Here is a 14334-nt window from a genome sequence, read left to right as displayed (position 1 = left end):
GGTGCACCGCCCTCGGGTGACGTTCGTCCCTGCAGCCGGGGGATTGGTTGAGCCTCGGGGGCGTGGCCTGTGGGACCACGCCCCGGGGATGGACGGACAGTCTCGCTGCCTCCCGCAGCAGCGGGACCCCGGGGACTGGCCGGAGGACTGGGAGCTGTGGGATTCCCGCAGCTTTGCGCAACTTTGACAAGAAAGAAGAAAACTTGGTGCACTGTTTTCTGTAGACGGAGCAATCCTGGCTCAGGCTCTGCTGCTCCCTAGTGGTGCGCTGGACCTCCCCATGGGACTGGCCTCGACTTACCTTCTTTGCAGTGGGTACACACAGGGTTTAAGAGAAGATAAGCCTACCTCCATTCATGAGAAGAAATCGCTTTTCCAGTGACTGACCAGTCGTTATCAGGGACCTCTTGATCTCTTTCAGTAAGAAAATTACTACCTCAGAAGTGGCTGTTTCTTTATTGCTAGAACTGTTAAAAAATATTGAACTGCCATGTGGCACCCTAAACTCTTACCTGGGATGTTATAGTAGCAACTCATAACATAAGGGCATTTATTGAGCATTTACTATGTGCCAAATAATCTTTTAAGCACTTTACATGTATTAACTTCATTAGTCGATACAATCATCTTATGAGATAAGTGAATCAATTCACTCCATTGTACAGATGAGAAAATTGAGGCCATTGAGGGGTTAAGGAAGGTGACTGTTGGCTCCAGAATCTTTTACAGCATACTGTTTTTCCTACAGTGAAACAGAAAATTACATTCTCTTCACATGAACGCCCCCACTCCCATAAATATCATCTAGTTGAAACACAGATTTCTTTACTTTAAAAAAAAGTTTCATATGTCGTTGTGATATTTGACAATTTCCAGGCCTTCTTGGTCACCGTGTCCCCGGAAGTCTGGAGTTTATCAGTGTTGTTCTTCTAAGGCAGAAACCTAAATCTGAACACAGACTCTCAGCTGGGATCGAAAAGTCCATGTCTTCATTGTAGGTATGCAGCCTGCCTGTACCTGTGAAAACAGTTAATCCTTTTTGAATTTGTTCACAGACCAGGCCCTTGGCCAGATGCTTTCCGGAAGACACACACATGGAAGATATTTTGTATGATTTTTGTACCTTAGTACCTCCAGGCTTAAAAAAGTTGATGATCCTGGCCAAGGACACATTGATCCAGGCAGAAGGCACTTGGTCATAAGATGGGCTCCTCTCTCCTTCCATGCCTGCCCCCTGCCACACACATCGTGCTACTGAGTTTTCTGGCTCCAGCAAAATGAAAAAGATCAGTGGAAAACACACTCTGTGTACCAGGACAATTGCTCTTCCAGGTTCCAAGAGCAACCAAATCTCCCCTTCTGTCCCCTTTTCACAGGCCCTGATTAAGCCCTTCCTGTGGACACTCCCATTTCCCACTTACCCTCCGCAATCTTTTCAGCGAGCCCCACCCACTCCTCCTGCTTCTCAGCTGTGACTTCTCAGTCCCCTGATACACCCCACTCCTCTTTTCTCCATCCGAGTGCTCCTCAGAGTTTCTAGTTGCACTGCTCTGGAGATGAGGTTGCAGACCTTGTTAATCATTTCTTAGTCCCCTGGCCTTGCTCTCTTTCGTTTCTTTTACTCCTTAGGTAAAAACTTCCCTCGTATCCCCCTTCCCTATCAAGGAGGGAGGCCTCCTTGAAATTCAAGTGAAAGCCTATCTTCTCAAACAAAGAAAAAAACAACAATTTCTGGGGGAGAGACAGGGATTCTTTTCTTCCCTGTACCACCAAATGGTACTTTTTCCCCCTTGAAGTTGGGTCTCTGTAGGGCTAGACTACACCTGCAAGGCCTCCCTGTGGAAAGGCCAGTTGGTTTCCTTTCTAAGAATTCTTTCCCCTTCCTCACTATTCTGGTCTTTCCAACAGAAACTGGGTGGAAATTGCCTGAGTTATATCCCATTGTGAAGGGATATAACTCATATAAACTCATAAGTTTCTGTGTTGGCCCAGGGAGTCTCAAACCATAAGGAAAAGCCCTCTCTGATAGTTTCCTGGCTTGGACCCCTGAAACCAACAGGGCCAGCCTGTTTTCCTCCAGATTAGTGCCAACCTTCTTATCCTTCTTCTTTGTACAGGGCTGTCAGACCCTCAGGAACATTTAGCCTCTGTACTCTATCATCTTTTGTAAATTTATCCTTAGGGGTGGCAGCTGCTTCACTGAACCACTGTTTATTCAAGAGCCAAGACTGCCTCACTTCATCTTTCGGTTCCCCACTTTTAATTTGGAATGTGATACACGGTGCTCAAAAATGTTAAGTAAATGAATGGAGAATAAGCACGTAAGTAGAATGCACTAGGGAGACTGAATATACATTTATGGGAGTGACTGTGAGTCCCTAGGAAAACGTGGCTTTGCACTGTGGTTCTTTTTGATTTCTTGAGTTGCAGGGCTGTGTTGAATAGTGTATAGTATTTCTTTGAGATATACTTTATACATGTTTCTGCTTTTAAGGAAATGACGACTATATCAGTATAATTCTAGTTAAGTCCTATTAGTGTTTTTTTGTAAAAAGGGGTAAATAAACCTTGTTCATTAATGAGCTCTGTGCCCATGCTGTGAATGTGTGTGATAGCAGGTGTGTGTGTGTGTGTGTGTGTGTGTGTGTTGGGGGACATATTTCTGTTGTCACTGATGGTGCAATGAGTAATAAGCTTAAGTAATTTGCCTGACTTCAAGGAGTTTGCAACATACTTGGGGGGAATTTAGGCTTAGATATAATTATTCCCAGAACATGTAATAATGTTCTAAATTGCTCATCAAAGCAATTGTCATTATCTGGCAATCAGATAATATATATTAAAAAGCTAATTGTGCAGCAAAAATAACAAGCATGAAAGAAGTCAGTAGGGAGAATGATGAGGTTGGGTTGCAACCATCAGAAGCCTTCCAAAGATAGGATCTGGTTTCTTCTCATTTTGTTCTCTGTCCACTGGAAAACTCAGCAAAGAGATTCAGGGCATCCTTGCTTCCTCTTTCCTGGCTTACCAGAATATTTGACATCATTCGTATTCATGTTGAGATCCTAGTTCCCCAGTTGGCTTCATGCTAGTGGGAAGTAGGGGTAAAGTTAGGCTCAGAGAATCCCTTCTTCCAGGTGGGTCACTGTGTCCCAGCAAGCTAAAGGATTGCTAGCATTTGGGTTTCTGTGGACCTTGGACTGCAGTCATGATTCTCAGTGCCTTACATGTTTTGATTTTTCTATGTGTGTATGGATTTTACACCTGGAACCCAAAGATCTGGACACCTGTTTAAGAAGAAGGAAGGGGTCATAGTAATTTGTAAAATGACCTCCAAAGAGCATCTCATGCCTTGGGTAGTTAGGTCCTATTCCACACTGATAGGGTCAGTTTCTGTACCTGTATGTTTATTGTGGAAGTGATATTGCATGAATACTAGACTGTGTCATCAAAGATGTGGTTTTTGCCTTGTTTTGTGGTGGGAAGAGCTGCCATGGGAATCTCTCAGGGAGAAGCAGGCAGCCTTCTAGTGAGGACATGGGGAGCTCCATGCAGGGAGGAGCTAAAGCTTCTGTGGTTGTGTAAGTCAGCCAGCTGGTTTGGAAGTATATTCTTTGGCCCCATCAAGATTTTAGACAATTTTTACATCTTGATTGTAGTATCATGGAGTCCCTAAGCAAGGACCACTCAGCTAAAGCTCTCCTGCATTTCCTTACTCAAACTGTAAAGTAATAAATACTTATTATTTTATACAGTGAGATTTGGGGTAGTTTGTTGTGAAACAATATGTAACAAATACAGATGGAAATATTCAGTTTGGATAAAAGAGAAATTGCAATAAACTGAGGAGTGAAATAATCCAAAAAAGGTTATTAAAAAATAGTCATAAGCAACTGTGGACTCTGTGTGTGTGTGTGTGTGTGTGTGTGTGTGTGCTGTGATAGTGAAAAATTTCCACATCCAGGAAATCATTCAGTGTAGGGGAGCCAACCAGAGTAGTTTGGGAACTGGTTTTGGATGTCTACAAGCCTTTAATGGTAAAGGCTTACGTGATATTTGTGTGGTTAGAGATGATATAGAAATCACTTAAAAAATGGTCATCACACAGGAAATAAGCAGTCAGAACATAGCGTCCACCAGTCAGAGCTGGTTAACCTCGTTCAAAGCACAGTGAAGCTACTCTGGTGCCTAGTGGATGTGGGTCAGCCTTGGGTCTTCTGAAATGGCCTGGGTGTGGCCAGATCACCTTGGACATTTTAATATAGGTCTTTCCACAAGATGGCACTGATAGCTTTTCCTTGTTTCTTTTTTTTTTTTTTGTCTTGTTGAAAGATGTGTGATTTGTATACTGCTGCAAAACATTCTACAAGTAAAAATTCACAATTTACTGATGACTTTACTTTCAGTAATCTCACCTTTATAGTCCTTACAATTATACTTTTCTTTTTAGATCATTATAGGGAGGCATCGAGAAACTTTTAAGCTGGGGGATGATGCCTTACATCTTATGTTATTATTTTGGGAGCTGAAGATAAGGGCGGAGTTTGAAATGAGGCTTCAACTCCTGGAAAGCTATTCAACAAAGACAGATGAGAGCAGAATTAAGGTAGAGCACTCAGTTGTCTAAGAGCCATTTTTTTGTCATGGGAATCATTTTGGTGGACTGTCCCACTTTCACTTTCATGCTACCTTGAAGCCAGATGGGTCCAACCAGCCACGCTTTGACTGGAGCCTGTGGAGACCCCAAGCAAAGGGCCCAACTAACCTGAAACTGAGCTTCTGACAAATACAATTGTGACATAATAGATGGATTGTTTTTAGTCACTAAATTATAGCAATTTGTTATGCAGCAATAGAACATTTTCTAGATGCTATTATTTACTTATTTCTTATCCTTAATATGCTGGATACACTGCTAGGCCCTTCATTGCCATATTATATCTTGTGTCTTCACTATGTTTTATGTCTTTTAATCTTCAAAGCTACAGATCACTTAAGTCCATTTCTCAATGCAAATATAAAAATTGCAGTGAATCACTGATGCCTAGCAGTTGTCAGCATCTAGGTTCCTTTAGACATCTTCCCAAACTCCTATCTAGTTATCCAATCTCCTTTCTACTAGTGCTTTTCAAGGTGTGATTGACAATTGGCATCATATGGGAGCCAGTGAAAATCTAAGCTCTCAGCTCGAGCCTACAGTAGGATCTCCAGATGGTTGATTGCACACCTATGCCTAAGTCACCCCTTTGTGACACTGGCTTATCCTGCAGCTGTTAACCCTTCTTCTCGATAGTCATCAGTAGCCCCTCCAAGCATGGCCTGGGGGTGCACACTGGTTAGAAACTCTAGTAGTCCCAGATTAGACAATGCATTGGCTTTATCCACGTTAGAAAAATGTCCAAGAAAAATATGTGTAAATGTACATGTGCCTTTCCTGTTTTTGTTCTGAGGATGGGCTTGGTTCCTAAATTTCCTTTCTGGAGGAATGCTTGTAATATCACTCCCTACTCTTTCCAACTTCTAACTCTATTCCAAGCATGGCAGGAACTGCCTTTGTTATTATCCCCGGAGTTAAATGCCTCCATCCTCCCTGCAGTTTTGAGGAAAAGGGAGGGACGACTTCCTGCCTCATCACCCTCTCCTTCCTGCTCAGTAGCACACCTTCCCCTCACTCAAGTGCCATCCTTCCAGAGCCTCTCTGGAACTCATCACTTCCATGGATCTCTGACTGGCCTCCTGTGTTTCAGCCTCTGTGCATTTTCCTCCCTGTGCAACCCTGGCAGCTTCACAGAACACAGGTCTTACTATTCTAGTTCTTTTGTAACTCCTTATTTCCTTCAAGAGCAAACGCTCAGCATTTACAACATATAAAGTCCTCCAGGATGAGGCCTCTTTTTCTATTCAGCCATCCCATCTCATTCCTTTGCGATGCATGTTTGTTCCCATCACACTGAGGTGTGTACATTTGCAGAGCTGGCTGCCTCATCTGCCTTTGCCAGGCTGTGCCTTCTCTGCCTGGCTCTTACCTGTAGCCTGCAGCAACACCTTGTCTCCCTCAAGGTTTAATCTGGGAACAAACTGCCTTTTCTGGGAACCTTCTCTGTTTCTTATGATTCATACTTTCTGCTCCTCTTCTGAGCTTTCATAGCTTCTCTATCAGTACATTGATTCTATTGCATATTTCAATCATTTGAATTTCTTATTGTTGTATTGTACAAATAATATATTTATTGGGGGCAGCATTGAAATACATATACAGAAAAGAAAAACAGACACAATGATTACCTGTTACTTGTTTTGTTACAGGGTGTTCAGTTACGAAAAGAGCAGCCATTCTTTGGTTTCCCAGTATGGAGGGAATTAATGCAGGGAATTTTAGGATTTCCTGTTTGATGAGCTACTCAGCAAAGAGTCTTAAGTGGCCTTCACCTGGAACACCTGGTACACCTGGTTAAGATGCTCTCAAAGACCTTTCCAGGAAGCTACCTCTTACTGTCAATCTCAAAAATGGAAAATTTCCATCAGTCTTCCACTAATGTGGGAAGTTGCAAGGAATTCACCTGGAGCTGTTTTGAATCATTCATTTGCATATGCATTTGCCTGCCTCCAGCAAGTAATGAGCTCTTCTCTCCTGTCCTTCCACATCTCACACAAGTGCCTTCAGTTGGCACTCATACTCGGAGAAGGAGGTTTTGGATGTTTCCCCTAGCTTCTGCTCAGTAGGTCACAGACCTTAGAAAATGAATGGCACTGACAGTAAATTTATGACAGACAATTCACCTAAAGAACCACATTTTGGTATAAGAGGTGCTCTCTCTGTGTGAATATGTAAGTGAAAAATGTACATATAAAACTCCCTCTTTAATGTGCTCTCTCTATCTGTATATCTATATGTATTTCTCCCTTCTGGCTCCTTGAAGGCTTAATGAGCTTGCTTCCCTATGTTTTAGAGCATGGATTCCCAGCACTGGTTTGATGACACCCTGGAGTGTCTTCATTTATCTCAGGGGGTGCCTTGAAATTCACAAAACAAGATTAATTTAAATTCATTTTCATTTAAAAAAGTAAACAGACATTATATAGTAATTACAGGTACAAGTGTGTTTGTGTTGAAATCAGACTAATAAATGCTTGCCTTAGAGGGAAATCAAGAGGATAAAGGTGGAGTTGGAAAGGACTAGAAAGAGGGTTTATCCTGAATCTTTCCCTTTCCTTTTTATCTCTGGTTTCTTTTTTTTTTTTTTTTTTTTCTCAAATTGGGAGTCAGGACTCTTGAGAATAAACGTTCCCACTATAGAGGGCTGTCTTGTGTGCCTACCACTGGTGCTGGCATTCAGCAGAGCCTTGGGGAATCCATATGGATCATGTGTTTTGGGCAGAACATAGTGGTGGTGGTGGGGAAGGGTGCATGGCACATACGAGTCCCAGCTTTGTGGGGCTGGGAACCGTAAGGTATCTGTAGTGATAGCAACCCAGGTAGCAACCTCATTTGAGTGGTAGGAGAATGTAGGTTGCCAGACAACCAAAGAAAGAAGGACTTGAGGTGGGATGCTCTTGGCCTTTGGTGACTTACCAGAGGTTCCTACAATTGGTTTTCTATTAGTAATTTGTGAAAATCATCAAATGATTACATAAGGTAACTAGTAGCAACATGGGTGAGTGTTGGTGACTTGCTGCTGAGGATGCAGCCACAAGGCTGTGGCAGTGTAAGGAATTCTGAAATCTGTACAAGATCAGCTGCTCTGAAGCAATAGAAACAGTGGTGGGGTTGAATCTGATGCTATTACTTAAAACTGTATTACCCCATATAATACGTAATATAATATAATATAATGCCTTACACCTTACTACCCTTCTCTGTGAAGTAGAAATAATCATAATCCCTACCTCAGAGTTGTGAGGATTAAAGGAATTAGTCCACATAAAGTATTTTGAACACAGTGAGGGATCAACAAACACTGGCTATTGTTATCATCATCATTACAGGGGGTTCCATAGACTTTGGAGGACTAATTGGTAGTAGGTATTTCAAACAGAGTGTGTTAGTGGCCCCCTTTGGTTTGAAAGAACAGCTTCAGGAGCTCCCCTTGTTGTCCCCTAGATCTGGGTAGGAGCATCATTTGCCAGAACTGGAAACCCACGCACAGGGTTAACTGGATAACAAACAGAACAAAAACTGCTGCATGCATATTGAGTTCTCAGCAAATCCCCTTGTTACACGTTGATGGGATATTCTGCAGCGTGGGGAGAAATAGTGCAAACATACCTGGGTTATTAGAAACACACTTGGTAGCAAGGGAAAAATGTATCTTTTGGCACCGAATTTTATGGCTTTTCAATCTTTGCAAGAAAGCTATCATTAATCAAATGTGTTCTTCATTACCCACTACTGTTGATGAAAAACCCCAACATCCTCTGGGGAAAGTGACTGATAGGAAGAGGTCTTATTAGACTATTAAAACACATTCCTGAGCCTTTTTATTTTACTGAAAAACTAAATATGCTTATGTTCTCACATGGGAAAGACAAATTGAGTCCAACATCCGATCTTAGCAAAATTTAAATACTGGATTTGAAATGCCAGTGATTCTGTTTAATTCTTTTTCTCTAGTGCAAACAAGGGGAATCTTCATTGTATGATCACTCAGGTGTTCAAACAGTTGTTTAGGATGAAAAAAAATTTGAAAATTCATGTAGAATTCATTTCTCAACTTGCTGTGACCATAATACAAGGTTGATGAGTTGTAGTCATTTATTTTAAATTCCTGATACCTTACAAACTCTTACCCAGAAAAGATGTTTGATTCAGAAAAGCATGGAAATGTGGTGAGAAAAAATTAGTTAGCTTTGTTTTAGAGGGATTTTTAAAAAAATCTATTTTCAATACTATGTGTTGTTGTAGTCTTATCCTTTCCTGGGTCTTATGCTTTGTAAACTCTTATGTCTTCAGTTCAGTTAAACAAATACATACCAAATTCCCATGGATGAATAGGATACTGTTTTGTACACTGGAGTGAGAAAAGAACACTCGATTTATGTCTCGGTGCTGCAGTAGATCACTGCATAAATGACTTGGATGGATTACACCTCAGAATTTCCACACTTGTGTGTATTCCTGTGCCTCACTGGTGCAGTATTGAGCCCAGCCCCATGACTTTACTTTAGCTAAGGCAACATAAACATAAACAAATGAGATGGAAGCAGGGGTTTGATTAAACACTCACACAATGAGACTTTCCCTCTTGGAACTCTGACACCACCATGCTATGAAGAAGCCTAGAATTAAATGTTATGTAGTAGAAATGGCCAGCTGATGGGGACCTGGGATTGTAAACTGACACAGTGTGTCCTAGGCTGTCCCTTACTCTGCCTGTCTTCTTCTCTCCCTTGGTGAGATTAGCACCCAGGTGTGGGTATGGATCTTGGCTTGTTTTCTTTATGATGCTAAAGTTGCCCATTCTACTACAGCCTCTATGCTGTTGCAGAACAAGCACCCTACCTCCTCTCCTGTATGCTAATAGTGGCTAGCTTGGAGTGTCTTTGTCTCTGCTCATCCTTTGGTATTGACCTCCCAGCCCCCCATTATTGGCTAAATTTGTTGGTTTCTTATTTCATTCTTTTGTCATTCCCCTCGTACAGTCAGTTGGGAATCTTGGTCAGGTCCCCGATTGCCAGCTGAGCCCAGTCCCTGAAAGACTCCTCAGATGCAAGTCCCTGATGGTCTCCCTAAAGGCACACAACTCTATGAGTGATCCCAGCAGCAGAAGAATCACTCAGTTTACTCACAGAACCATGAGAAATAGTACATTGTTGAGTCACCAAGCTTTTAGATTTTTTTTTAAGGAAGTGGAAAACTGATCTCAAAATTGATACTTGGAAGTCATATGTTGCTACCACAGAAGTCTTAACTATGTGGCCTTAGCCTCAGAACTGAGTATATGACAGAGGGTTTAGGGGCAGAAAGTACAGTGTCGTTGGAACGTGCTGACCTGAGAAAATCTGCGGCCACAGGTGGTAAAGGGCAGATCATACGTACTGGCATTGTTTCACACCCAGAAGCTTAGAAGGTAGAAAATGTACTTAATGAACCTGTGGATTTGGCTTAAGGAAATGTTCATTTAGAATGCTGTAGGGGTCAATTAGCATTTCAAAAGTTATGTATAATAGGATGTAAAAAGATGAAGATGAGCTAAAGAAGAAATGCCTCCATATTGAAGCAGAACATAAAGCAAATATGGAAAGTTTAGGATGTGTGAGGTCAGGGAAAAAACCTTTCACATTTCCAGTCTCTCTAGACCAAAAGATTGTCCAAGTAAGAAATGTCCTTAGGGTGCAAATCTAATCATAGGTGTGGCAATAAGACTTTGAGACCCCAGAGGGATTTTAAATGATGTCTATTAGACTGTCTCAGGTACACAGATGGGCTTCTAAGAATTTTAAGAGCATTTTCCCATAGTTTGTTGATAGGCTGACAAAATGTCGGCCTATCTCAAAACTAATTGTATGTAGGTAGCTTTTGTGGAAAATAACTCACAAAATTTATAGTGGAATTGTATCAGTTTAGATTACCTGGTGCACAAGAGATTAAAGAGTAAACGAGACAGGAAGTAAGCAAAGAATATACTTTGTTTCAAACACAGGTTGTTACTACTTAAAGCAATGGTGTCTCAGAGGGCAGAGCTAACTCCTTCTACAGAGTAAAATCACGCTCTGGAAATCCTGGGCTTGTAGTTTGATGCCACGATTGAGTAAGATCTTTGATGATCTGGGGGTCTGCCAAAGCAAGGAATATGAATTACTGAGACCAGAGAGATGATATTGTTAGGATTATGGTCTTTAGTGAATTATGTCTTACCTTATGGTTTCCATGCCTTTGGGTAGACCACCCACAGTGATTCTGGGTTTGGCTCTATGGCTTGCTCTAGTCATGGGACATCTGCATATGTGATGCAAGCCAAGGCTTGGAAATATGCTCCCACTTTGGATTTTGTCCTTCTGGAAGTTTTCATGTGATCATGGTGCTCCGAAGCCTGTTATAAAAGACTGGGTGGGGAGACAGGCCTTTGCCCCAAGCTGCCCTCATCTAATCCTATTTTCAGGTAATCCATCAGCCAAATGCAGCCTTGTGTGTGAGCTCATGCAAGATCCTTGGGAGAACAGCCAAATGACCCACAGAATCATGAGACATAATGAAATGATTAAGCCAGTAAATTTGTTATTACTATGTAATAACAGGTAGCTGATACAGGTGTCTGTTGTCAAGCACCCAGTTATAGCTTGTAAATGAGAGAATAAGAGGCTGCTATACACAAATGGGCTAGCCAGATTGCTAAAATTCGCTGATACTCACCCTTAATAGCTTTGTGTAGAGGATGAAGACCTGATAGCAAAGTAAGGATAAGGGTCTCAGAGCTATATGTAAAGATGTTAAATAATGAATGGGCAACTCTTTGATTAATATGTAGCAGAATGGAATGAAAATGGGCTATGAACAGGAAGATCTAGCGCAAATACTAATTCTACAAGTTAATTTTGGGCAAGTAACTTGACTTCTCAGCGTCTTTATGTCTGTACTTGTGAAATGGGGATTTATTGTCTGCTTTATGGGGTGAGTATCAGTTAACTGAGATAATGTGTAAAAAATTATGAGGCATGATGCCGGGTACGTAGCGAGTGTTGATTCATTTTTACTTGGATTTGTTCTGTTCACCATGTAACATTTCCTGGAGGAGTCTACTGGAAACATGGTTGGGAGGATCAGGAAAATCAGGTAGATCATAGGGCTAAGGGATCTATAAAACAACTTCAGGTACAGGGCAGAAGGTCTTAGTTGACTTCTCCTCAGGTCCCTCATATTGGCTTTGATTTGGCTTTTACCACATTGTGTATTATCTCTATCTTTGGAACCTACTTCCTACTTGTCAATATACTTCATCTTTAGTCCTATTTCCTTATGACCCTATTGAAGAGTCTTTGTCTTTTACTGTTATGTTTAAATATGAATTTAATCAAGTAAATTTAGGGACAGGACCCTGGTATAACCCAAGGCAAAGAAGGGAGGTATCCATTTTGGGAGGAAAGGATGGTTACCTCTGGCTCTGGATATGGTCAATGTGTGTGTAAAAGCAATGCTTCATCACCTAAATGATCTTAAAGTAGCAAGCAGAGGCTCCAACTGGACACTGTACACCATACCTCTCTAGAACCGGGTGCCAGAGAACTTATGGGCACCAGAGATGCAAATGAAGTTCCAATTTCCGTCCATACCCACTGGGACTCTTTGGGCTCCCAGTTAATTTGCAGTAGGAAGAGATGATCACTATGGTGTATTGGGAAAACTGTTAATTAACCTTGAAACATGAAATGATAGAAGAAGAAGAAGAAGGAGAAGGAGAAGAAGAAGAAGAAGAAGAAGAAGAAGAAGAAGAAGAAGAAGAAGAAGAAGAAGAAAAGTTGACCTTCTAGGAAACAGAATAAGAAAATTCCCTCCAGATGGGGATTCATCCATTACTGAGGTTCTCAAAATGTAGATGACCCATGTGATACCAGGGGATAATTTATAAATCGGTTCTTCCACTGTTTTCCCTGGATCTGCTTGCTGATTTTCCACTAATTTTGGAATAAAAATCTTTGGTTTTATTCTATTGGATCTGTTTATTTCCACTTGCTAATGATTTTAACGAATCAGGTATGATACTTTTTTATTTAAGCACAGTCATTTTTTTTTGAATCCTCACAACTACCCCACATTGGAAATATTACTTCTTCCACTTTGTAAATGATTTCAACTTGGAGATTTGAAAGCAGATCTACCCAACTTTAAGGATTTCCATTCATTCACTGAAGCAGGCAGCCTTAGGGTCTTTAACTCCAGAACAATTGCTTTGATCTTTGGGATAATAAACCTCTGTTCTGACTGGGCACTGGTATTACTTCCTCATGTAATACTGTTGATTATAAAGTAGCTTCTAAAGACTTTTCCCACCCGAACTGCTCCATCTCTGCTTTAACTGGGGGCTATTTTGTATTCATTAAATTTATCTAGTTAAACTCCCCTATTTCTTGTTTTTTTTTTAAAGACAGTATTTCTCTATCAAATCATAATCATCATTTGTTGAGCTTTTCATTTCAGTGTTTCATAAAGAAGATTCAGATATTTTACTGGACCGATATTTTTTGTGAGGTTGCACTTAGATGTTTTTTTTAGGTTGCATTATTAACTGTTTGTGATGAGTTCAGAAAACCCTTTAGGAACTCTAAGATTACTTATACATTTAACTGAATGTTCCTTGATTTTTGTGCATAAAAGATTAGTAATGAACTCATACATCTTTAGTATTCGTCAGAAACAGTCCACACACATTGAATAACTTAATAAAAGGAACAATATGCAGAGATACAGGGAGGGTTCAGAAAATTCAGTAGTGGGTGATACAGAACCTCTGGCTAACAATAGCAGAGAAAATCTGCAACTCAAAGACTCAAATGATCAAAAAGTGAAGGGTTATTGGAAGGCAGTAAATTGCATTCAGAATGCTGTTTGACTGGAGTTATAGCCTTTGGTTAAGGGTTGCTCTCAATGTGGTAGATATAACAAGGAAGCTCGAGGGAGAGAGAGAGTCTAATTCCTTATTTCTCCTTCTCTTACCTCCCTTACTATCTCCCATTGGCTGAACTTCTCCAGAAAGGAGTGGGTGGGAAGATTCCTACAAGCATGTTTCCTAAAGCACAGATCAGGGTGCAGAATGGTGGAGAGGGATTAGGAAGGATAAAGCAGCATATTCAGGGCAGCTGGGCTGCTAGATTGGATAACTGATGCTTAGATATCATCTAAGCTTAGACCACAAATAGTGTTTCTGGGAATGGACTGGTAACTAGTTAGGTAATAATTCTAGGGTTTAAAAAACTGAACGGTGTTCTGCCACTGCTTCTTCCTCCAATTCTTCTTTTTAATTTGTATCTTAATGATTTGAAACAATTTGTGCATGATGTAGCTGCATGCATCCTTATTATAAGAAGTATAAAAATAACTATTCTCTATGCTGGTGATATAATTTTATTGTCACTAACCAGAAATGGTCTCTTTATCTTACTGGGAAACAGTGTCTTGAATTCAAATTTTTGAAATTCAAAATCATCAAATTTGGCAGATAATATTTGCAATTTAACTGGCTTCTAGTCAATGATTATATATATCAAGCTAACTTTTTCAGCTACTTAGGGGTGAATTTTATAACCATTTTTCACTGGAGGTTTCATTGGAAAAGGATGCTACTTAAAACAGACATTTCTTGGATGCATTACTGACATTTGTTTGTTTATTTCTCAAGTCTG

The 14334-nt window shown here is 40.7% G+C and overlaps 1 protein-coding gene and 1 long non-coding RNA gene across 2 annotated transcripts in view; one reads left to right on the top strand and one right to left on the bottom strand.

Moving 5' to 3' along the window:
* Window positions 1–14334, top strand: part of Vsig8 (V-set and immunoglobulin domain containing 8) — a 154543-nt gene that overhangs the window by 75222 nt on the left and 64987 nt on the right. The gene's annotated exons all lie outside the window — the stretch shown is intronic.
* On the bottom strand, window positions 443–1340 carry LOC134476954 (uncharacterized). Its single transcript, XR_010048807.1, has 2 exons — window positions 1124–1340; window positions 443–1017 (listed from the first exon to the last, which is right to left on the bottom strand). It is a non-coding gene; the product is annotated as an uncharacterized LOC134476954 (long non-coding RNA).

Source organism: Cavia porcellus, unplaced genomic scaffold (assembly GCF_034190915.1).
Source record: "Cavia porcellus strain 051 isolate PalLab524CR breed Dunkin Hartley unplaced genomic scaffold, mCavPor4.1 scaffold_7, whole genome shotgun sequence".
Classification (NCBI taxonomy): Eukaryota; Metazoa; Chordata; class Mammalia; order Rodentia; family Caviidae; genus Cavia; species Cavia porcellus.
This window is presented reverse-complemented; position numbering and strand designations above follow the sequence as displayed.